Source organism: Eschrichtius robustus, chromosome 10 (assembly GCF_028021215.1).
Source record: "Eschrichtius robustus isolate mEscRob2 chromosome 10, mEscRob2.pri, whole genome shotgun sequence".
Classification (NCBI taxonomy): domain Eukaryota; kingdom Metazoa; phylum Chordata; class Mammalia; order Artiodactyla; family Eschrichtiidae; genus Eschrichtius; species Eschrichtius robustus.
In genome coordinates, this window is record NC_090833.1 from 34894768 (window position 1) to 34917526 (window position 22759).

Sequence of the window (22759 nt, forward strand, 5' to 3'; positions counted from 1 at the left end):
TTTGACTAGTGTTAGCATAGTATTTTTCCCATCAATCCATTTTTAACCTATTTGTGTATTTATAGTTAAAATGTTTTTCTTACAGGCAACATTTGTGCTATTGTTGTTATGCATTTTACATTTACATATATTATAAATCCCACGTTACATTGCAGTTATTTTAATATTAACAGTAAAATATCATTAAGAGAATTTTAAATAATACAAATATATTGCATATACTTACCATATAGTTACCATTTTGAATGCTTTCATTACTTTCTGTGAATTCAAAATTCCATCTGGTGTCATTTTCCTTCTGTCTAATCAACTTCTTTTAGCATTTCTTTTAGTGTGGGTGAGCTAATGCCTCAGCTTTTATATGTCTGAAAAAGTCTTTATTTTGCCATTGGTTTTAAATGATATTTTTGCTGAATATAAAATTCTAGGTTGAAAGGCTCTTTTTTTAATCATACAGTATGTCAAAGGTGTTGCTTATACTGTTTCTGATAAGAAATCTCCTATAGTCCTCATCTTTTTTCCTCTGTACATGTCTTTTTTTCTCTTGTTGTTTTTTAAATTTTCTCTTTATCAATGCTTTTGAGCAATTATATCATGATATGCTTTGATATCATTTTCTTCATGTTTCTTGTTCTTGGAGCTCACTGAGCTTCTTAATCTGTACCTTTATATTCATCACTGTTTGTAGTCTGAGAACATACTCTGTAAGTCTTTGATTTTTTTAAATTTATCAATGCTTGTTTTATTTTCTGGCCCAGTATATGGTCTATCCTGATGAATGTTCCATGGGCACTTGAAAAAAATAAGTATTCTACAATTGTTGGATGTCAAAGTGCTTCGTAATGTTGTTGACATCTTTCATATCTTCACTATTGTTGTTCTAATAATTCTATCAATTACCAGGAGAGTAAAAACTATGGTTGTAGTTTTATATTTTTCGCCATCAATTTTTGCTTTGTGTATTCTGATACTCTGTTTCTGCACATATTCAAAATTATAATTGTTTTGTCTTCCTGAGGAACTGACCCACTTTTCATTATAAAGTTTACTTCTTTATCTCTGATAATACCTCTTGCCTTGATGTTTATATTATCTGAAATTAATACAGCTACTCCAGCTTTCTTATAATTAGTGCTTTTGCATAGTACATCTCTTTCCATCCTTTTACTTTCAACCTTTCTTTCACTTGTAGACAGCAGTGTCCACAGAAAGCTGACACCTGTAAACAGCAGTTAACTAGCTCTTGTTCTTTTAACCAGTCTGAAAACGTGTGCCTTTAATTGAAATATTTAGTTCTACATGTAATATTATTTTTGATATGGCTGCCTTTAGGATAGCCACTTTATTATTTGCTTTATATTTGTCCTGTTTTCTTTTTCTCTGTTTCTCCTTTTGTGTTCTTTGGAGTTAATCAAAATATTTTTAGTATTCCATTTTAATTACTCTATTGAACTTTTTTCTCTTTCCAACATCTTATTATGAAAAATGTCAAACATACCAAAAAGTTGAAAAAGTTTTTCAGTGAACACCTATGTGCCTACCATCAACAGTTTCTCTTCCTATAGAAAAGAATAGAAAAGACCTCATTTGGTCAACCCACCTTCCATATTGGATGCCTTATCTCTTGATTTAAATAGGGTAGAGGTAAACACATTGAAAGGGTTGCATTAATAGAAATGTAATTCTCAGAATTTGGGAAGTGAGGGTCCCATCTTTACATATATCAAGTCTTTACTCTGAGAGGGAGCAGGACAATCTGGACTGTGTCCAGAGTGGATAACCACGACAAGGCAGTGACTGGATGCTGGGTCATTTTGAGGAAGGAACTGGCTGTGGAAGAACAGAGGGAGTTAAGGAGAGACATTTATAGGTCATAGCCTTTCAGCCTTGGGGAGGAGGGGGAAGCTGTCTTTGGGAGAGTCCATGATTCAGGACTAGATAGATGGATGCTCCAGGAAAATAGATGTAGCTCAGTAAAAGGAACAACTAACAGGAAAAGGTGTCAAAGATGGGCAAGACTATCAAAAGATAGTGAACTCCCCGTCACTTGAGGTATGCAAGCACTCACTCATTCAACAATATTTATTGAGCCTTTATATGGCAAGCACTGGGCTATGCACTGTGGATCAAGTGATAAATAAAACAGACAGGCATCTTGTCTTCATGAGGTGGTAAATATTAAACGATCCCACAAATCTATAAGTATCAATAGTGATTCATGCAGGACATGTGCTCTGGCAAAAACTGGAGAACAGGATTAAATGTTTTCTAACTCTGAGACTAAACAGCATTTAAACAGGAAGCCCTACATAAGTGATGGCTTCTATTCTTACGTTATTATTAACATAATTATTATTGTTTGTTCTAGTGTTCATTCATTTCACATTTCCTGAGCACCCACTATGGGCTGTGCAAGGAGGCAGAGCTGCATGAGATGGGTCTTTGTCCTTCAAGTGGAAGGGTCGCTCTGTTACAGACCATCCAATACAAGGGGAAGTGCTGTGGTTAGAAACCAGGATCCCAGGGAGGCACTGGCTACCCAGGAAGCAGTTGAGTGTAAGTGGGGGGAGTCCTGGGGTGGGGGGAGTCCTGGAGTGGGGGGAGCGGGGCGGGGGGAGCTTCCTGGAGTAAGTGGGAGTGAGTTGCATCTTGAAGGACAAGGAGAAAACTGCTGTGTGTTGGTTCCCCTCATTCCCCGAGGGGTCCCCTCCTCTCTCTAACCCCCCTCCTCCTCTCCCAGCCTCATCCCCCTACCCACTTGGCAGTGGAGGGTTTCCGCTCAGCTGGGCCCCTCAGCCAATTAACACTCTTTGCCTCTGAAAAGCTCAAATCAGCTTCTCAAAGGTGTTAGAGATCAGAGCAATTAAGGTCTCTTTCTAATGCAAATCTAAACCCAAAATTGAATGTTTGTCTCCTTGGAAAATTAGGCTCCCAAGTTCTATGAGGAGATAGTGAAATTCAGCAAGGGGAGGTGTTAGCTTCAAGAACTAGAAGCCAATTTGTTGGGATGCTCTCCAGAAATATTTGATTCAATCAAATAAAAATTTACTCCACATGGCAGTGGAAGTGATTTCTTTAAACATGAATCAGATCCTCTCTCCCCTGGTCTCTGATGCACTTGCATTAACATCCAAAGCCCTCACCACAGTCTCAAGGCCCCACATAATCTGACCCTTGCCTCCCCCATAACTTCATCTCAGGCTCCTTTATAAAGTGCTTGTCACACTTAGTAATTATTTTATTTACTGGTTGGCCTCCCTCACATCATTAAGTAAATACATCCCCGTTACTGCTCACCCTGGAGCACAATATATAAAGTTATCCAAGTGAAAAACAGCACAATTGCAAATCAGAGTTTGCGATTTGGAATGTGCCCTAGAGCCATTCGGAATAGGGCTCAGATTCAAAATGACCTTGTTTTCCCCTCAACACCATCCCTGGCTGTTGTAGTAGCATCAGCCGTCGCTGACCTCTAGCTGTATCTAAGAGCTCATTTTTCTGGAGAACAACTAAATGCTCTCTCTTTGAGATGCCCCTCGGCGTCCCAAGCACTCTTCACAAATGGCTCATTTTTAAGTTGGACACTACTCACAGATAACCTCCAAATGCAAGAAAATTCCTCTCGCCATGGGAACAGACAGAAATGGCGTTTTATTTAACTAAGTTGTTTACTCTTCTTTTTCCTGTCTCCCAGTTGGAATGCATGGAGGGCGGGAACCTGTGTCTATCTTGGTCACCACCTATCAGCAGCACCCAGAACAGTGCCTGGTACTTGATGGATATTCCAGAAATATAAATATTTTGAATGGATTTTCTGAAACTTCCTGTGTATAGGCTCAGTGCCAACACAATGGGCACAGAGGTGGGCAAACCCAGATTCAGCCTTGGAGGAGCTCATAGCTCAGTGGGGGGACCCACAGGACCAAGGATTCATTTGTTCATTAAGCACTTGAGCGCCCCCTACAGGGGAGTCAGAACCTCGGTGCAAAGAGACACAACATAGGCAAATTCCAGCATGTGAGTTTGGGGGGGAAAAAGGAAGCAAGAAATAACCATCTTCCCATTGTGGGCAATTCCCCCAGCTAGGAGGGATCCTAACACCTCCTTTAGCCATCAAACAGACACTGCTTTAGGCACTGAGATACACTGATGAATTAAGGCTGCCCTCATCCTCAAGTGAATCAGTCTAATAGATGGCAATGTCACATGGTAACAATAGAAATATTTATGAGTCCAAACCTCTCGCAGAAGTGAAGGTGATTTACCACAGAGGAGAGTACAGTGAGATCTGTTAGAAAAGACAATTCCTGAGCTGGGTTTTTTCAGCTGAATAGGAGTTTTCCTGGCAGACAAAGGAGAGGAGAATGGCATTCCAGGGAGAGGGCAAACCAGGTGCAAAGGCATAGAAATGTAAACCAACATGATGAATTTGAAGAACTGCAAGCCATTTGGGGGTCATTGCTAAAGTATAAAGTAAAAAGGGAGATCTGGAGGCAGGAGAAGTAGCTGGGCCCAGATGTTGCAAGGTTTCACCTGGACTTTATGTTACAAGGGACCAGTGTTGGGGTTTAATCACAAGAATGATAAATTGGCTTTTGCCACATAATAAACCACCCCAAATCGCAGTGGCTTAAAACAACAGTGTTCATGACTTACCCATCTGGGGTCAGCTGGGGGCTGGCTGGTCCTGGCTGGGCTTTGATGAACTGGTTCGGTTCTTCATGAGTCTCTTGTCTTCCTCCTGGGGCCATCAGGCCTGCGTTGATATGTCTTTCTCATAGCAATGGCAGAGGCATAAAAGTGCAAAAGGAGACATGCAAGGCATCTTGAGGCCTGGGCTCAGCACTGGCACATTATCACTTCCACCTCATTCTGTTGACCAAAGGACACCATGTGGCCTAGTCTGGATTCAAAGGCATGCACCTGCAAAGTCATATGAGGAAGGGCATGAGCATAGGAAGCATTAAGGTATGGGGTCTGTCAATGCACTCTAGCACAAGCTATGCGATCAGATCTCTGCATTAGGTCTCATGCCCGAGATGCGGAGGGTGGATTAGAAGGGATAAGGCAGTTTCAGAGATTCAGGCCTGAGCTAAATGAATGCCCCAGGATCCCCCGATTCGCTCTTTCCTCTATTCCAGGTACGGGGATTTAGCCAGATCAGGCAAAGGGGAGGCTTATCTTTAGTCTTTTGTTTGATTCTAAGAACTCAGCCTGAGCACTTTGGTGCTTGCAGCAGTAAATAAGGAGTCTTTGAAATAAGCAGATAAAGGCTAATATTCAATAAACTAGTAAACAAGGGTTTTCTGTAACTCTCTTGGAAAAGACATCTCTGAGACAAAAACAGAGCTGAGCTGCAATATTGGATAAGGCCCACTGATCACAAGAAAACCTAACATAGGTAATTGACTATTGGCAAATGCAACAGAACCAAATAAAGCAAGTAATTAACAATTACTGTGCTTGGACGTAATGGAACTACAAATCCAGGCTGCCTATGTGTTTGTCCCAGGCATTGATAAGAACAAAGTGGGTGAGTAACCCAGGTGTGAAATTCATTTTATTAGGCTAGATCTAAAAATAGGCTTGAATCAGACAGTGGAAAAGAACAGAATTCATCACCACTTGCTCACGGGGGCACATGGGGATAAACTCAAGCTCTGGTTTTTGTTTAAAAAGAGGGAATTATGGTAGATTGTTTGCAAAAGTGACCCCCATTATTTCCCTTCCTGTATCTATGCTGCTTCGTGGATGTGACTTTGTAACTCTTCCCATCAGGACATGGAGTCTGTTTCCCCACCCCATGAGACTGTCTAGTTTTGACCAATAGACTGTGGCAGAGGTGACATTGTGCTAATTCCAAGCCTTAGCCTCAAGACACCTTGCACCCTGCCACTCGCTCTCTTGGGATTTTTGTCCCTGCCATGTGAACAAGTCCAGGAGAGGCTGCTAGAGACGAGTTAATGTCAACTCAGTTGTCCCAGCAGAGGCCCCCAACCATGTGAAGAGCTCGGCCAAAATCAGCAAAGCCAGCCACAGCTGACCACAGAAGCAGGAGGAATGCCAGCTGAGTCCAGAAAACCTGCTGGCTGAGCCCAACCTAAACGGCCAACCTACAGAATCTTGAGGTTAATAAATGGTTGTTATTTTAAGCCACTACATTTTTTTTAACATCTTTATTGGAGTGTAATTGCTTTACAATGGTGTGTTAGTTTCTGCTTTATAATAAGCCACTAAATTTTAAAGTGATTTGTTACACAGTAACAGATAACAGATACAGGAATATTCTGCATCAAAACAGCTAGAAATAAGCTGGTACTTCAGTAAAAACACGATAATCACCGCTACAAATAACTGGGCACCTATTGTCTACTGGGAACTTTGTGCATCTGAAACTTTGCTGGGTACTTTACATATTCCATGCAGGGTTACATCAACGAAACTCTGCAAGGCAGAGTTATTTTCATCATTTTGCAAGTGGGGCAGATGAGGAAACGGAGGCTGGGAAGACAGTTTATGCAACTTGCCCAAAGTCACACAGCTATTGTTTTCTCAACCTGAGGCAAGTGGGGCTTCTCAGAGGCTAAGAGAGGCCTGGGCCACTTCCAATTTTTGAGGTGCTTTGTATACTAGTAAATGAAGATATGAAGAAACAATTACACGAATGGTGACATATTTTAAATCTTTACATTTATTAAGTGATCACTTTTAATATCAAAGAAAAAAGCAATGCACTATAATTGCTAATCACAAGATAATCATGCATTTATTTTAAAAGCATATTAATTTATAGTAAACCGCAAGTGGTATGATTTGGTAATGAGACGCAAACGTTACTTTGTTGGCTGAGCATTTTCTGCTTTTATCAGGTCAGGGTACCTCTGTGATGGGACCTATAACTCATGTAACCTCCCTTGGAAATAACATCAAAAGATGAAATATGAGGCCTTTCAGTGAGGTCAAGCCCAGCCACAGGGCACACCCTGCCATCCCCCAGCCCAACCCAGCCCTCAGGAGAGGCCTGTGCATGGCCAAAGGAGTCCATTCTACACCCTCAAACAGCCCTTGGCTGAGGGATGAGCTTCCAGGGAGGGCTCGTACAGAAACTGAATTTCCTGCTCTCATCAGAGAATTAAGTCATCTTTATTTTCTATCACAAAATGACTGCATTCTAAGATGCTTCACTCCATTATGTCCAGGCTTACCCAGAACCAAGCAAAGTAGGGATTTACCAAGAAGCCAGACAACATTGCCAGTCTAAACACAGAGAAGGGAATGGGGATGCAGGACTCTACATGGTCCAGAGGGTTGAGAAGTCATCTTAGAGATAACTTTGAGGCTGGATCTTGAAGCATGAATAGGAGTCTGCTGGGTGGAGGAGAGCATGCCACGTGGCTGGAACAGTGCTGGAAAAGGTGTGGGATTAAGAAAAGACGTGTACGCGTAGGAATGGTGCAGATGCCAGCGTAACTAGAGCCCAGGGTGGGTGGGGGGAGGGTGGAGGCAGTTGAGGCCAGAGAGGATATTGGGGAAAAATAGTGGAGGGTATTTTACCCAAGAAGGCAGCCAAGTCTCAAGCCCTTGCGGGTATGGCCTCTTGCTGCCAAGGAGGAATCTCAGTCTTAGAACGCAGCTGTGCACCCAGAATAAATCCCTACAGACCTGACTCCATCTGCTCTTTGCAGTAGCCCATCCACTGTCCTCCTTCCCAAAGACTTCAACCATCCCCCCTCTGCAGGTGGCGCTCCTGCAAACTGCTGCAAGCCGAGTGTTCCCTGGAATCTAAACCCTGCATTTCTCCACTAATCTGCATAATATACAAACCAAGTCTGAGGTCTTTCACACAGACGATTCTATTTAGAACAAAAAATGTAACCAAGTTTTGAAGCAGCAGCCTCATAGTTTTTTCATAATTTTACAGACTTAAGAGTAGAGAAGGGTTAGATTTCCCTGGTGGCGCACTGGTTAAGAATCCACCTGCCAATGCAGGGGACACGGGTTCAAGCCCTGGTCCTGGAAGATCCCACATGCTGCAGAGCAACTAAGCCCGTGTGTCACAACTACTGAGCCTGCGCTCTAGAGCCCGCGAACCACAACTACTGAGCCCGCAAGCCACAACTGCTGAAGCCTGCACGCCTAGAGCCCGTACTCCGCAACAAGAGAAGCCACCACAGTGAGAAGCCCACGCACTGCAACAACGAGTAGCCCCCACTCGCCGCAACTGGAGAAAGCCCACGTGCAGCAAGGAAGACCCAACGCAGCCAAAAATAAATAAATAAATAAATTTATTAAAAAAAAAGAGTAGAGAAGGGCCAAGAAGGTTGGCTTAAAGGTAGAGGAATGACGGAAGTGACCTAGCAGCATTAAGTCTTGGCATCTGGAGCCATCAGGGCCCTCTGGGATCACCTAGTCCAGGGATGGAAAATATATGACACATGGGCCAACCTCCTGCCATCTGGTGTCCAGGGCAGACATTGCTAATCTATTACCATACACTCTTTGGCTGAGCCCAGAAACAACTGAATCCTCCTGTACACAGCACTGTGGGCAGCCTCTACCCATCAGTCAGAGTCAGCCATAAATGAAAACCAGCTGGTCATTCCTGATGGTTTCCATTACTCCCAGTTCACAGAGGAGAAAATAGAGGCACAAGGAGGGTAAGGGACTTGTCCAAGGTGGGCTTTCCTGTCCCTTCAGGCAGAGCTTTCCCCTACACCACATGGCCTCCCTATTTCCATATGGTTGTAGAGGACAAACACTTCCATGCCTCAACTGTAATTCAGGGAATGACTCTAGCACATGGGATGGAGTTTTAAAAGCAACGTCATTTTTCTTTTGCTTCCAGTTCACGTTGTTATTTGGTCATGCTTTAAAATGTAGATTTGTATTATCATAATAAAAGGACATATAAACAGTTAGTAGATTCTGCCCACACACTTAATAAAACCCTAAGGAATTCATTCATTCACCTATGGGCCAGGCAAGGTGCTGGGCATTGAGTTTATGAGAACACAAAGGACATCCCAGGTGCCCAGGGAGCTAAAATGCTCAAATCTGACATTCTGCTTAGCTTGGGGGAATGTGCTCAGTTCAACTACCCCATCCTAGCGCTGAAGGGACCCAGAGATTCCACACATGCCACCCCTCACCCTGTGCAGTCCTCCCTAGAGCCCTTTAACAGGCCCTTGTCCATACACCTCCAATGATGGGGAGACCACTACCTCCCAAGGCTGCCAATTGGACCTTCAGATGGTTCAGCCTGCTACAAATTCTTCCTTTTGCTAAAAGAAAATGAGCCTCCCCATGTCCTCCACGTATTGGTCCTGCCTTTGTCCCACGGGGCACTAACTTTCTGGGGACCTAAGAGAGAACTTTGAGGGGGAGGGTTGTCCAGTGAAATAGAGACAAGAAAAGGGGAGAGGAAAGGCATTAAAACCATCCTTTACAGTGTGGCAAGACCATTTCATATCCTTGCTCATAATTCTTACTCATATCAGTAGAATATCATCGTGCCCATTCTGCCCCAGTATATGCTGAGATCCTTATAAACCCAGCTCCTCCAGAAGGCCCAAAATGCATTTGCTATGGGATCCTGTGCAAGAGAGCTGGTTGCTATGGTAGCAATTGAATGTAAATTTCCCAGAACCCCCAAGTAAACTATTAATCAGAAAGATGAAGAAAGGGCCAAGGGGGTAAATAAGTCAGTTAAGAAATCGGCTCCTACCGGGAAGGACAGGGAGCAGGGCCACCCCAACCTGCTGAGGCAATAACTCATCCCTCCCTTTGATCCTTTAAATGCAGAAGGAGGGGCGGCTGGAGCCCAAGGGGATGCTATCTCACTCCCTTCTCCAACTGTTTTGTCTGTTATTCTTTTGGAGTCAGAGAGGCTTGATGGTGGAAGCTGTACCTGGCATCCCATCAGTGGAGAGTAAGAACAAGGCCCCCTGCTAGCAGGAATATCAAAGGTAAAGATGTTTGACCCTGAAATAAATGTTCTGGCCAGCTTGAAAGAAGCATTCTGCTGAAGTGTGGTGATGATAGTGGGATTAGGTTCAGCACTGGTGGATAATAGAAGGATTAGAGTGATGGAGCACAAATTTTATCTAGAAGTTTGTGGGATTTGTTTGTTGGTTTTTTTCCCCAGGACTTTATCTTGCTTTCTTTAATGTTTATATTTGGTTCTTAATAAGGATTATTATGGGAAGGCTTACTAAGCGTCCTTGAAGTAAAGTAGACCCACCTAGAACCTGGTGGGTCCCACCACACAGCCCCCTTGGGTGGGTGGGAGTGCTCTAATTAAAACGCTCCTGGGAGGAAAGGAACAAAGGGTACTATCCTGGTGTACACAGAAGCCTGCAAAGGGAACATCCATGTGACCAAGAAGGGATCTCAGACCTCAGGACAGGGAGAGGGACATTCAAGGTAAGCATGGTGGGCTCCACTGTGACTGTGGCCCCTGCTGACCAGACCCAGTGGTGGTCCCACCCCAGGCTTATGTAGGCAGGGCTATGGCAAGGGGGGAAGAGTGCACTGGAGAGGACCAGCCCTGGCTCCAGAGCAAACTCACCCTGGGATCTTGGGCAAAGCCTTTCCCTTGTCTGGGCCTCAGTTTCCCAAACTGTACAAGCATGGGCCTGGGGTGACTGAGGTCAAAGTCACCATGTAGCTGGCAGTAATGGGCCTTGATGCAAAGTCTAACACGGGACCCTCTCCCCCTACCTTTTGTTTCTCCTTCAAGGGGAAAAAGGGGTTTAATCAAGAGTGTCATCCTTGGGTAAGAAGTGGGGGCAAGGGAGGGGGGAATCCCACCTCAAAAGCCACCCTGGGGGAGATCTTACCAGAGACTAGAGAGGGATGCCTCCAGGACTCCAACAGAGGGGCCCTCGAAGGCTTCTTTGGTGCTCTCCGGCTCTGAAATTTAAGTCTCTTAATTGAGAAAAGAGGAAGGGGAGGTGATAGAGGACAGAAGGGGCTTTCTACCCTGTAGGCCAAGGTTGAATTAAAGTCACAAAGAGAAAATCCAAGGGCACCCTGCCTCTCTCCCCCACAAAGCAAGTCTTCACCCCAGAAAAAGCACTTGGCTATGCAAGCCACTTTGCCTGCTGCCTCCTGCAAGCCTCCTCAGAGAACTGTTTTAAGCTCATCAAAGTGAGGAGGCCTTGAAGGGAGCACTGAGGCCCAGAGAGGGGAATGATGGACCCACAGCCTCACAGTGAGGAGGTGGGAGAGGCGGGACTCGCACCCAGGTCTCCCACCCCAGACCTATGCAGTTTCCACTGCCAAATATCCTTACACTGTCCTCCCTGGGCTCTTGCTATAATTCATGTACATTGTACAGTGAAAATGGCAGGGAGAGATCTTGCCGGGATTGGTAATTTTTCACCATGGGAGGCACTGAGGCTTCCCTATTCCCTGGAGGAGGGAAATGAAGGGTTGATTAAGTACTCGAAACATCCCTGCCTGTGGACCATTTAATAAGTGCCTCGTCCATCTCTCAGGCATTAGAACAGACATTTGGTCTGCTAATCCAATTTGGCCAGCCTCTCCAAGGCTGCTATCGCTGGCTGCTGGGCGCCATTTTGTTTGACGTGTTAGGAATCAATGCAAGCTCCCTGTAATTGCTCTCACTACTGCTTGATTAATTACAAATGAGACCTCTCCCCTTGCATTAATGTTCCACTAGAGACAGAGCAACCTGCAATGGTCCAAGAAGCTTTGAGGATCTGCTGATGACCCAGCAATTCCCCTGATTCTCTCAGCATATTTCCTGGATGTGAATAAATCATCAGAAAGTAGGTGTGGGGTCTGCAAATCTTCACACCCTAAACTGTGATTTACGCTATGCTGTCCACTTGGGTAAGTGTCACCAGACTCCTCACCTACATGATTTGGTCCCAAGTCATCCTCTCCCAAACCCCTCCTCAGGAGACCACAGGTGTCCCTGTGACCAATTCAGTATCCTTTCTATGGAGGTGAGGCTAGTCATGTCACACCAGAGGCCTCTTTGGCACCCTAATACAAGGATAGTTGGGCTTTGTCGATGACCTCCCAGACACTCCTTTCCGAGCACCTCTCGCTAGCCTCCCCTTCAGTGCAGACTGAAGGACAGTCTTGTCCTCTCTCCTCTCGTGTTCTCATTCCCGCCTTTGACCATCTGTCTGCTGATGCTTCCAAGTCTCTCTCCAGCCAGGCTTCTCTGGAACTCTCCACCTGGGTGCTCCCTGCTCCAGGCATCTCAGCCTCAACATCTCCCACCTTTGTGAGAGCACCTTGGTCATGGCAGCTTAAAGACTCAGGACATGTCTTTTCTCACTCACACTCTGCCTCCATCCAACTGATCACCAAGCCCAGGCAGACATCTACCTGATATCCCCAGAGTTCACTTCTACTCCCAGTTCCCACTGTTACTGCTTCAATTCCTGTCAAAACCTGGTCTCCACACTGCTGGTATCCCCCTCTCCAACTTACTCTCCATGCTTCCATCCAAAACTCCTCCAAAAATGCTGCCTTCACCTTGTAGTTTCCCTGCTCATAATCCTCAAGGGCTCCCTGTCACCAGACTCCTCACCTACATGATTTGGTCCCACAGTAAGAATAATCCAGCATAAAGTTCATCTTGTCCTACAAACGCCTCATACTTCCCTACCTCCACATCTTTGCTTACATAGTTCTATCTTCTTCAATCTCAACCAATTGAACTCCTACTCATCTGTCAAAGCCCAGCTCCAATGCCCCTTCCTCTAAGAAACCTTTTAACTACCCCCACCTTAAGAGTCAACTTATAGACAGCCATAGACAGATATGTACCCAATCCATTGTTAGAACAATTATAAAGTCACACAGGCCCACCCTTGACGACTTAAGAACCCAGGACAAGTAAAAGAGGGAGTCTTGCAGCCCACAGCACCTGCTCCCCTCTTTCCACCCTCCTGCCTGACTTCATCCTGCGCTGTAAGGATCTTGTGCACATGTAAGGTTCTTGTTCAAGCCCTCACGCCCAAGATCCACTCCACACCCCCATAACCCCTTTCTTACTCCCACAGTCATCCTTTGACCATCCCTTGGGGCTACGGGTGCAACAGCCTTGCAGAAGAGACAAGTACAAGTCCTGGATGCAGGCTTGGTCCCTTTGGGCAGGAAATCCCAGGATGGAGAGTGCTGGAGTGAGGTCCAGAAAGGGCCTGGGCTCTGGGTGGTCCTCATTACCTGTGGGGAGGACCAAGGGAGGAGGGCAGAGCTATAGCCTCTGCAGTAGAGCTTCTCACACTTGTGTGCACATGGATCAGGAGACCCTGCATTTATAACAAACTCCCAGGGGATGCAGATGCTGCTGGCCACAGACCACACTGAGAGTAGCAAGGGACTGGAGCACCAGGCCCAGGTCCAAGGGTGGACGGATGCTAGATTAGCTGTATGCTGACTTCTTTGCCACTTGATGAGGAAAAAACACTAGAAGGTGTGGTTCTCCAGAATGAGGGAAAGAGCTCAGGAAAAATAGGTTCCCATGAGGACAACTCTTTCTCACCTCCATAGCTCCCGGGTCCTCCCTGCAGACCATGGAGACAATGACCAGGCAGGTTGGTAGATTTGGGCCTCCTGACTTTAAGTCCAGGCCCTTTGTCTACCTGGTGCTGTGAGGAGTCCACCAGACCCTGGGAGCGGTAGTAGAAGGAAATCAGGTCATTTCCTGTGTACATATGCCTGCCCATGAAAACAAACCTCACCATCAAAACTGCAGAACTAGAATGATCCCAGGTGGCATCTCGGGGACTTAAAGGTAGGGAGACACTGCGCTCCCCCCAGAGGTCTTCCCTTCCCCTGCTCTCTCTCATGCTCTAATTTCACACCCTGGCTAATTACTCCACTCTCTTCTCCCCTCAGCAATATTGCTACCACCACCATTGGGTCCCTTCCAGCTCTTTGGCCCCCAGGCAATAGGATGTGGCATGAAGGCTGGGAAGCAGAGTCAAGGAGTAGGGAAGGGCAGTACCTCTCTCCTTTTGGTTGTTTCTGGAGTCTTAATAAACCACTTGAGCATATATATATATATATATATATATATATATATAATATATTTACTCAATATATATATATTGTCTTACCTGGAGTCACTGAGCATCAGGACTGAAAGTGCTCTTGTACAATTCTCTCACTTTAAAAATGGGGAAACTGAGACCCAGAGAGGGGTGGTGACTTGCCTGAAGTCCTACAAGTTAGGATGGAGCCTTAGCTAAGACACAGGTCTCCCCACTCCCAGTGCAGCTCTGCCCACTGCCCCACACTGCCTCTTTGCTAAACCCACCCCTCATCCACATTGAGCATATAAGCGACCTCCCTCAGTTAACATCTGAATGAGTTTCAGTAAGCCATTTCACCTATCTGAGCCTCAGTTTCCTTACTGCTCAGAGGAGAGGAGCAAGTCCCACCCCGGAGTTGTGGGGAGAATTGGGGGAGCCAGCACAGGGCCTGGAAGCGTGAAGCAATACAATTAAGTAAAGAAAACAGTCCCTTTATTAGTTCCCTTTGGCTGCTGTGACAAATTACCACAAACTGAGTGGCTTAAAACAACACAAATTTCTTGCAGTTTTTGAGGTCAGAAGTCTAAAATGGGTCTCACATGACTAAAATCAAGGTGTCGGCAGGGCTGCATTCCGTTCTAGAGGCTCTAGGTGAGAATCTGTTTTCTGGCCTTTTTAGCTTCTAGAGGCCACTCACGTTCCTTGGCTCATGATCCCCTTCCTTCAAAGCCAATGATGGCTGGTTGGGTCTTTCTCATACACCATTACTCCTGCACACCTCTCCTGCTTCCCTCTTTCACTTAGAAGGACTCTTGTGATTACTCTGGGCCCACCTGGATGTCCAGGATGCTCTCTCCATCTCAAGGTCAGCAGATTAGCATCTTTAATTCCATCTGCAACCTTAATTCTCCTTTGCCATGTAATATAGCATATTCACAGGTTCTGGGATCAGGATGTGGGAGGCCATTATTCTGCCTATCACGGTCCTAAACCATCTGGGAAGTTGGAGAACCTAAGGAAAACCAGGTTTGAAGAAAAATACACATGCAAAAACATTTTGGCATGTAATCTCAGGGGGTTCACGGGCACCCAAGCATGGACTCTAGTATGAACTCTTGGACTAAAAGGATGATATGGGTCCCCCACCCTTTATGACAATTGTCATAAGTATTTTAGAGTTCACCCACATGCACATGTGCATACTCACATACTCGTGCACACACATATACTCATGCACACATGTGTGCACATGCATACATGTGCCTATACCTGCACACATGCCCTGTGTGCACACACGCATACTTATACTGATACACACACGTACATAGACATATACATACCACGCAGTTTTCCTACAGAAATTGGAAGACCTTCATTTGCTTCTCTGCATGAGATGCAGCCAGGAAGGCACAGGAAAAGTCTGCCCCTGCTTTACTTCTCCAACCAGCTCATTTCACCTCCACCCCCGCCCCTTGGGGTCTGTGGCCATTCTGTGCTTGTCACTGACGTTCATCAGTGACCCTTGGCAGGTCTCCCCTGGTGGAGAGTGCGGACCAGCTGCTGGCTGGCACAAGCCCTGTGGCTTATTCTTCTGCAGGGTGTTCAGCTTGCAAAGCTGCTTCCCTGAGGCTTCAGCTTGAGTTATTGCTCTGTACATTTATTTTTTTGAGTGGCAACACTTTAGGAGCCCCAGCTCTTACACCTGTGCATTCAGAGCCAAAGATGAAATTGATAGAGACTACTCACAAGGAAGACAAGAGGGTCTGATTGCACCCAGGCACCCATATGTCCATGTACACTCACTCTCGGACATGCCCATTAACACAGGTTTATACACACTTACACACACACACACACACACACACAAATCTATTTCTGACAGGGCTGCCTATCAAGACACCCAGGAAATCCACCCCCACCCCCCGAATACATGTACATCTCGAGGATGGCAGGTCCCCCAAAAGAGGAAGTCACAAGGGAAAGAGTGGCCTGGCCCCTTCCTCAGCAGGCAAATACACATAGCTGTCCCCAGCCAACCTCCCACACAAGCCTACTCTCTCAGCCCCACAGTTGCAGGCTCCTTTGAGCTCCACTTCTTCTGCCAGAGTTCCCACCTCATCCTAAATCCCAGCCTCCAGCTTCAGCTGTCAGTCACCATTTACTTTGCTTGAGTTCTACTGCTCGACATGGTAGCAGATGCTCCAAGTCTCAAGGGTAAAGGGGAGCAGGGTGAGATCACTGTGATCTAGCCTCAGGTGAAATATCTAAAGTTTGGCATACTTTTGAGCCCACAAAAAATGATTCTTGTTGGCATATCTCCAGTAACTAATTATGTAAAAAGATATCTCTTTCCTTCCCAGACTTGAGTCATGCTCCCAAAAATCTCGTTGTCTTTATTACATTAGCTTTGAAAGGGGCAGGGTCCCAGAGGGGAGGAGAACTAACTGAGGCCCCCAGCTGGAGCTGGATCCCTGTGGTTGGTCTGGGTGAGGCCCTCACCTTCCCAGAGAGACACAACTCGCTGATCTACAGGAATGCAGCAAACCCTTCTGGCAGCTCTTCAGAGGACAATAGTCCATAACCAGGTGGTGATAAGGTCCTTCCACACCTGGATGAAGGGGGAGCTGGGAGGCAGGTGGCACCTGGCCCCTGCACTGCTCATGCTGGTTAGCTCTGTGACAACCACTGGGTCCACAGACAATGGCATGTTCCTGGAGGCACGGCTTAGGGGGAGCACTGAGTAGCCACCTGGGGTTTCCCACTCTCAGCTTCTCTGTCCAGAGCATTTCAGCCCTGGCTGGGAGTGACATAGAGATGGAGGCTCTTGGCTCAAGGTGGAGGAACTGCAGAGAAGACCTGTATATGGGGGCAGGGAAAAGATGCTGGATTAGAAGGTCAAGGCCAGAGAGAAAGAGTGGAGAGGAGAGGGCAGTGTGGCAGAGACTGCTCATAGCCAATGTCATAGTTAATTCCCCTTCTTCCTGGTTTTCTTGTTGACAGTGTGCCGGGGCTCCACGGCAGCCATCAGTGGCCACAGCATATAGTCATGGCCAATGAGATGTAAGCAGAAGTCATTTGGGCGGGTTTCTGAGAAAGCATTTTTAGTACTCAGTCTGTCCTCAGACCCCACTCTGGGTCCCATGATTTAGTGGGCCTTGTATATCATGCGGGCACACACACACACACACACACACAAGCACACCCATTTCTTAATGAACACAAAGATGGTCTCCATCATTTGGGATCACGTGCTTAACACTGACACAAGCAATCCATGCCCTAAACATCTATTCTTATTACAAGCACCATTCAGGCCCCAGGGAAATACACTTCCACATCCCTTGCCCTGTTTCCTTGAAACAATACTGAGTCTGGAAATTCTGTGTCTGTGCCTGATGACAGTGGAGATGAATGCTGCTTCTGAAATCAGGAAGGACTGAATAGCAGAAGAGCTTAGGTAATGGGAAAAATTGTTAATTCCTTCCCAGCACATAGCATGAATGTTATGTTCTTACAGACCAAAGTATCATTTCCCTCTTGTGCCAAGCATCTATTTTCTTGCTCCTTCCCAGTTCCAATCCCCTTCTGGAGGTACTCACTATTAGCAGGGTGTTCACAGCAGTTGTACATGGCAGCTGAAGAACATGTTGCCATACTTAACAATTCATATTACTCTCAAATTTGTATACTTGTAGGTCTAGACAGAATGTACACAAAGCATGATATGAGGCATTTACCTTGGCAATCACGTGGATGTTGAATGACAGAATGCCAAGTTTTATTTCTATAGAAATGTTTACTATGATTTGTTTAACTAAATTTTAAAAATAAAATAAATTTATTTAAATATTTCAATACATGAATTATAATTTATATTTTAACTTTTAATTGTTAAATAATTATGACTTCTGTAGAAAAAATAACTTCTCTAGAATATGTATATGAAAAATGATTTTAATTCTTTGGTGTTTATGTTTACTTATTTTGTTTTGTTGTTGTTGTTGTTTTGAGCCATGCTGCACGGCTTGCAGGATCTTATTTCCCACACCAAGGAACAAACCCAGGCCCTCGGCAGTAAAAGCGCAGAGTCCTAACCATGGACTGCCAGGGAATTCCCTACATTCACTTATTTTTAACTAATGCTTTTTGATAAAAATATATTCAACTTCTGTATACTTTCATTACACTTACATTTTATGTTTTTATCCTTTAGATCAGGGGTTGGCAAACTTTTTCTTAAAGGGTCAGAAATTTCAAGCTTATTAGGCTATACAATCTCTGTCACAACTATTCACCTCTGACACTAATGTGATAACAGCCGTGGACAATATGTAAAAAAATGAGCCTGGCTAAGTGCCAGTAAAACTTTATTTACAAAAACAGGCAACAGACCAGCAGGTCATAGTTTGCCAACCTCTGCTTTAGATCATTACTGCCAACAGAATACAAATCTGTGAAAATCTTGATGATTACATAATTATTGAATTTTGCTGAGATAAAAGCAAAAATATAAAATTTATAGAATAACTATATAATAACTTATAAATTATGTATACTTTGATTTTATTATTCATTCAGACTTTGCAAGCTCATCAACAGAATACCCAGATATATTCAGTCATAATTAAATTCAATTGTCTTTGGTACTTTGTTGATCTTCAGTCATATAAAAATTATAGCCTGACATATATTCTAGATTTTGTCATTTTGAAGGTATTTTTGTCAAAGCAATAAGACAAAGATATGTTATTTAACAGTCTTCTCACTTGAATTAACAACTTTTAAATTGATAAACCTACGGTATCTGGGTCTCCCTTCACACTCTTGTCCTGGTCCCTGCAAATATCTGGAGTAGCCTAAGCCCTTTAGGAGGGGACAGGCTTGGCTGGCTTTCCCTTTCACCATTTTGACCTTCCTGCTTTCCTGGAACACAGACATGATGGTTGGAGTTTGGCTACTATATTGCCACCATGAGGAAGCAGCCAAGTGACTGGCAGAAACTTAGGCCTGACAGCACTAAACCTAATTTAGAAACCACCCACCCCCAGACCCTTACCATGTGAAGAAAATGAATCACTATGTTGTTAGGTCACTGTTACTTGGGTTTTCTGTTACAAGCAGCCAAACACAATTTCCTAGACATAAATTCCAACTGGGAGGTGGCTCTCCCTCCACAGTTCTTCTGATGCATCTATCACAGCTCCCATCACAGGCTGGTATGCATCACAGTACATTCATTCATTCATTCATTCAATAAATATTCACAAGGGCTTATTCTGTGCCATGGCCCAGAGTAGTTCTGGGGCTACCGTGAGGAACTGGACAGAAATATGGGGAGAGATCTTCGTAAGGAGCTCACAGCCTGATGATGGAGACAAGCATGGAAACAATTACAATGGATCCTTGATTTACTATGGTGTTAGTTAAGAAATAGGTAAGAAACCATAAGTCTGGGCTGGTATGGCAGCTCTGGCTGTGAAGCTGTCAGGGGCCCAGGCCTCCTCTCTCTTGTTGCTCTGTCATCCTGGGGTTTCCTCATTCACCTGGTCCAAAATGACTCACCCATGTGTCCATATTCCAGCCAGCTAGAAAGGGCAGAGGAGAACATGCCTCTTCCCTTTAAGGGCACAACCTCCAAGTTTCACACATCACTTACATCCATTGGGCAGAACTTTATTACACAGCTTTATTAACTTTATTAACTAGCTGCAGGGAAGTCTGGGAAATGTAGTCTTTTTTCTGGGCAGCCATGTGCTCAGCAAAAAACTCACCTATCTATTCTATACAAGAAAGGAAACCAGCCATTACTGCCACACTTTCCAAAACACTTCTGAACCACCAAAATAATGAACTCAGATATATAGGCTCATGATTTCTAGAATCACATTCCCACAAGACACTGGTATTTACTGTTCTCACTTGCCCCATATGACCACTACTAGTTAACTGCCTTTTGAAGATTTCATTAAAGTTTTGTTTATCTCCACTTACTACATACATGTGCACATATACCCATACAACAAACAAAAAATAAACCAAAGTTTTTATCACTTAAGTAGAGTCATGCCCTAAGTGATGAACTGAGAACACCAAAACTTCAGAGAATTGGATGCCAGGCAGTCAGCTAGGTTCACTCACTAGCTCAGTATCTTGGTTCAGCACATTGGCCTCACAACCCAGGATTCCAATCCACGGCTTTTAGGGTCTTCAGAAAAAGCCAAAACTATGTGTGTTATGTCTGTGAATCCTTTGACCTGAGGTGAGGGTTGATGGGCATATAAGTGAAGCAGTCCATTTTAATGTTGCTATTCTCATTCCAAGGGCATTTCAATGTGGTACTTTTACAAGGTCATTTTGAGCTGTATCAAAACATAAAAGCTGTTTGTTTTCTGTGTAAACCCACCTTTAATCCCACCCTATTTCTCAGCCTCAATCTACTTCTTGTTCTACTCCCTCCTCACTCATTGTCATTCAACCACAAAATTTATGACCACAGCAAATGGCCCATGATAAATGGGCCTTAGTAAAATATCTGTAAATCCACCATTCTGCTCCCATGGGAGATTTAATAAAAATGAACTCAGATAAAAATACTCATTAAAAATTGAAACAGAGACTGAGAGACAGTGCTTAATTTATAATTAATACATGAGAAAATTACAGTCTCTTTCTCAAGGGTATTTGAAAATATTTTACTGTCATAATTTTTTACCAGCATCAAAATTGTTCTATCAATTCTCCTATTTTAATAATGCCTGTTATGGGGTTTTCCTTTATACATAGAGATAGTATCCTAGGTCTTTTTTGGGTTGGTCCCAGCACTGGCAAATTTCCAGATGGCTTCGACTGGATTGACATTTTTCGTCATTACCTTTCATTTTCCTTTTATGACCTGACCTAACATTAGTAGAAATAATGAGGTTTAGTGGGGTTTATTTTTGACAACTTTGGTAGCTTTAAACAAGTGTCTTCGACCCAATTTTTAAATGGCTGCATATTTTGAGGGGTATTATCTACTAAAGCATCAGATGGAACCTCTGGGTCATTAGTTGCCAAAAACAGATTCATTTGAGATACAAAGGAAAAATTCAAACCACTTCTATTTGTTTCTTTTTTTTAATAAATTTTTTTTTTTTTTTGCTGCATTGGGTCTTTGTTGCCGCACGCAGGCTTTCTCCAGTTGCGGCAAGCAAGAGCTGCTCTTCATTGCAGTGCACGGGCTTCTCATTGCGCTGGCATCTCTTGTTGCGGAGCATGGGCTCTAGGCGCACAGGCTTCAGTAGTTGTGGCACGTGGGCTCAGTAGTTGTGGCTCCCGGGCTCTAGAGCACAGGCTCAGTAGTTGTGGCGCACAGGCTTAGTTGCTCTGCAGCATATGGGATCTTCCCGGAACAGGGCTCGAACCCATGTCTCCTGCATTGGCAGGCGGATTCTTAACCACTGCACCACCAGGTAAGTCCCGTTTGGTTCTTTTAACTCTTTCTAAGTTAATGTCTTTTACAGTTTTGGGGGGCAGTAAATGGAAAATATTTTTAGTTCTCAAGAAGAGCGAATGGGTGGCATCTAGTGTGTCCTGCTCCTAAATCATTACCACACATACTCAATTTCCTCATCTGTGAAAGGGAATAATAGTGGTACCTAATTCACAGTGTTTGAGGATTAAATTAAGATATGGAAAGTGCTTAGCATGGCGCCTGGCACATAATAAATGCTCACTGGATGATACCTATTGTTCTATTGTTATTCTATTTTCCTTTTAATTTTTGAATTTTATTTATTTTTTTATACAGCAGGTTCTTATTAGTCATCAATTTTCTACACATCAGTGTATAGATGTCAATCCCAATCGCCCAATTCATCACACCACCATCCCCACCCCCCCGCGGCATTCCCCCCTTGGTGTCCCTAAGTTTGTTCTCTACATCTGTGTCTCAACTTTTGCCTTACAAACCGGTTCATCTGTACCATTTTTCTAGGTTCCACATACATGCATTAATATACGACATTTGTTTTTCTCTTTCAGACTTACTTCACTCTGTATGACAGTCTCTAGATCCATCCACGTCTCAACAAAGGACCCAATTTCGTTCCTTTTTACGGCTGAGTAATATTCCATTGTATATATGTACCACAACTTCTTTATCCATTCGTCTGTCGATGGGCATTTAGGTTGCTTCCATGTCCTGGCTATTGTAAACAGTGCTGCAATGAACATTGGGGTGCATGTGTCTTTTTGAATTATGGTTTTCTCTGGGTATATGCCCAGTAGTGGGATTGCTGGGTCATAGGGTAATTCTATTTTTATTTTTTTAAGGAACCTCCATATTGTTCTCCATAGTGGCTGTATCAATTTACATTCCCACCAACAGTGCAAGAGGGTTCCCTTTTCTCCACACCCTCTCTAGCATTTGTTGTTTGTAGATTTTCTGATGATGCCCATTCTAACTGGTGTGAGGTGATAGCTCATTGTAGTTTTGATTTGCATTTCTCTAATAATTAGTGATGTTGAGCAGCTTTTCATGTGCTTCTTGGCCATCTGTATGTCTTCTTTGGAGAAATGTCTATTTAGGTCTTCTGCCCATTTTTGGATTGGCTTGTTTGTTTCTTTAATATTGAGCTGCATGAGCTATTTATATATTTTGGAGATTAAACCTTTGTCCGTTGATTCATTTGCAAATATATTCTCCCATTCCGAGGGTTGTCTTTTCGTCTTGTTTATGGTTTCCTTTGCTGTGCAAAAGC

The 22759-nt window shown here is 44.2% G+C and overlaps 1 long non-coding RNA gene across 1 annotated transcript in view; it reads right to left on the minus strand.

The window, feature by feature from the left end:
• Positions 1-4681: 4681 nt before the first annotated feature.
• Positions 4682-22759, minus strand: part of LOC137770209 (uncharacterized) — a 104825-nt gene continuing 86747 nt past the window's right edge. The window contains exon 5 of the long non-coding RNA XR_011075137.1: positions 4682-4923. This is a non-coding gene — a long non-coding RNA (uncharacterized lncRNA). The remainder of the gene's footprint in view (positions 4924-22759) is intronic.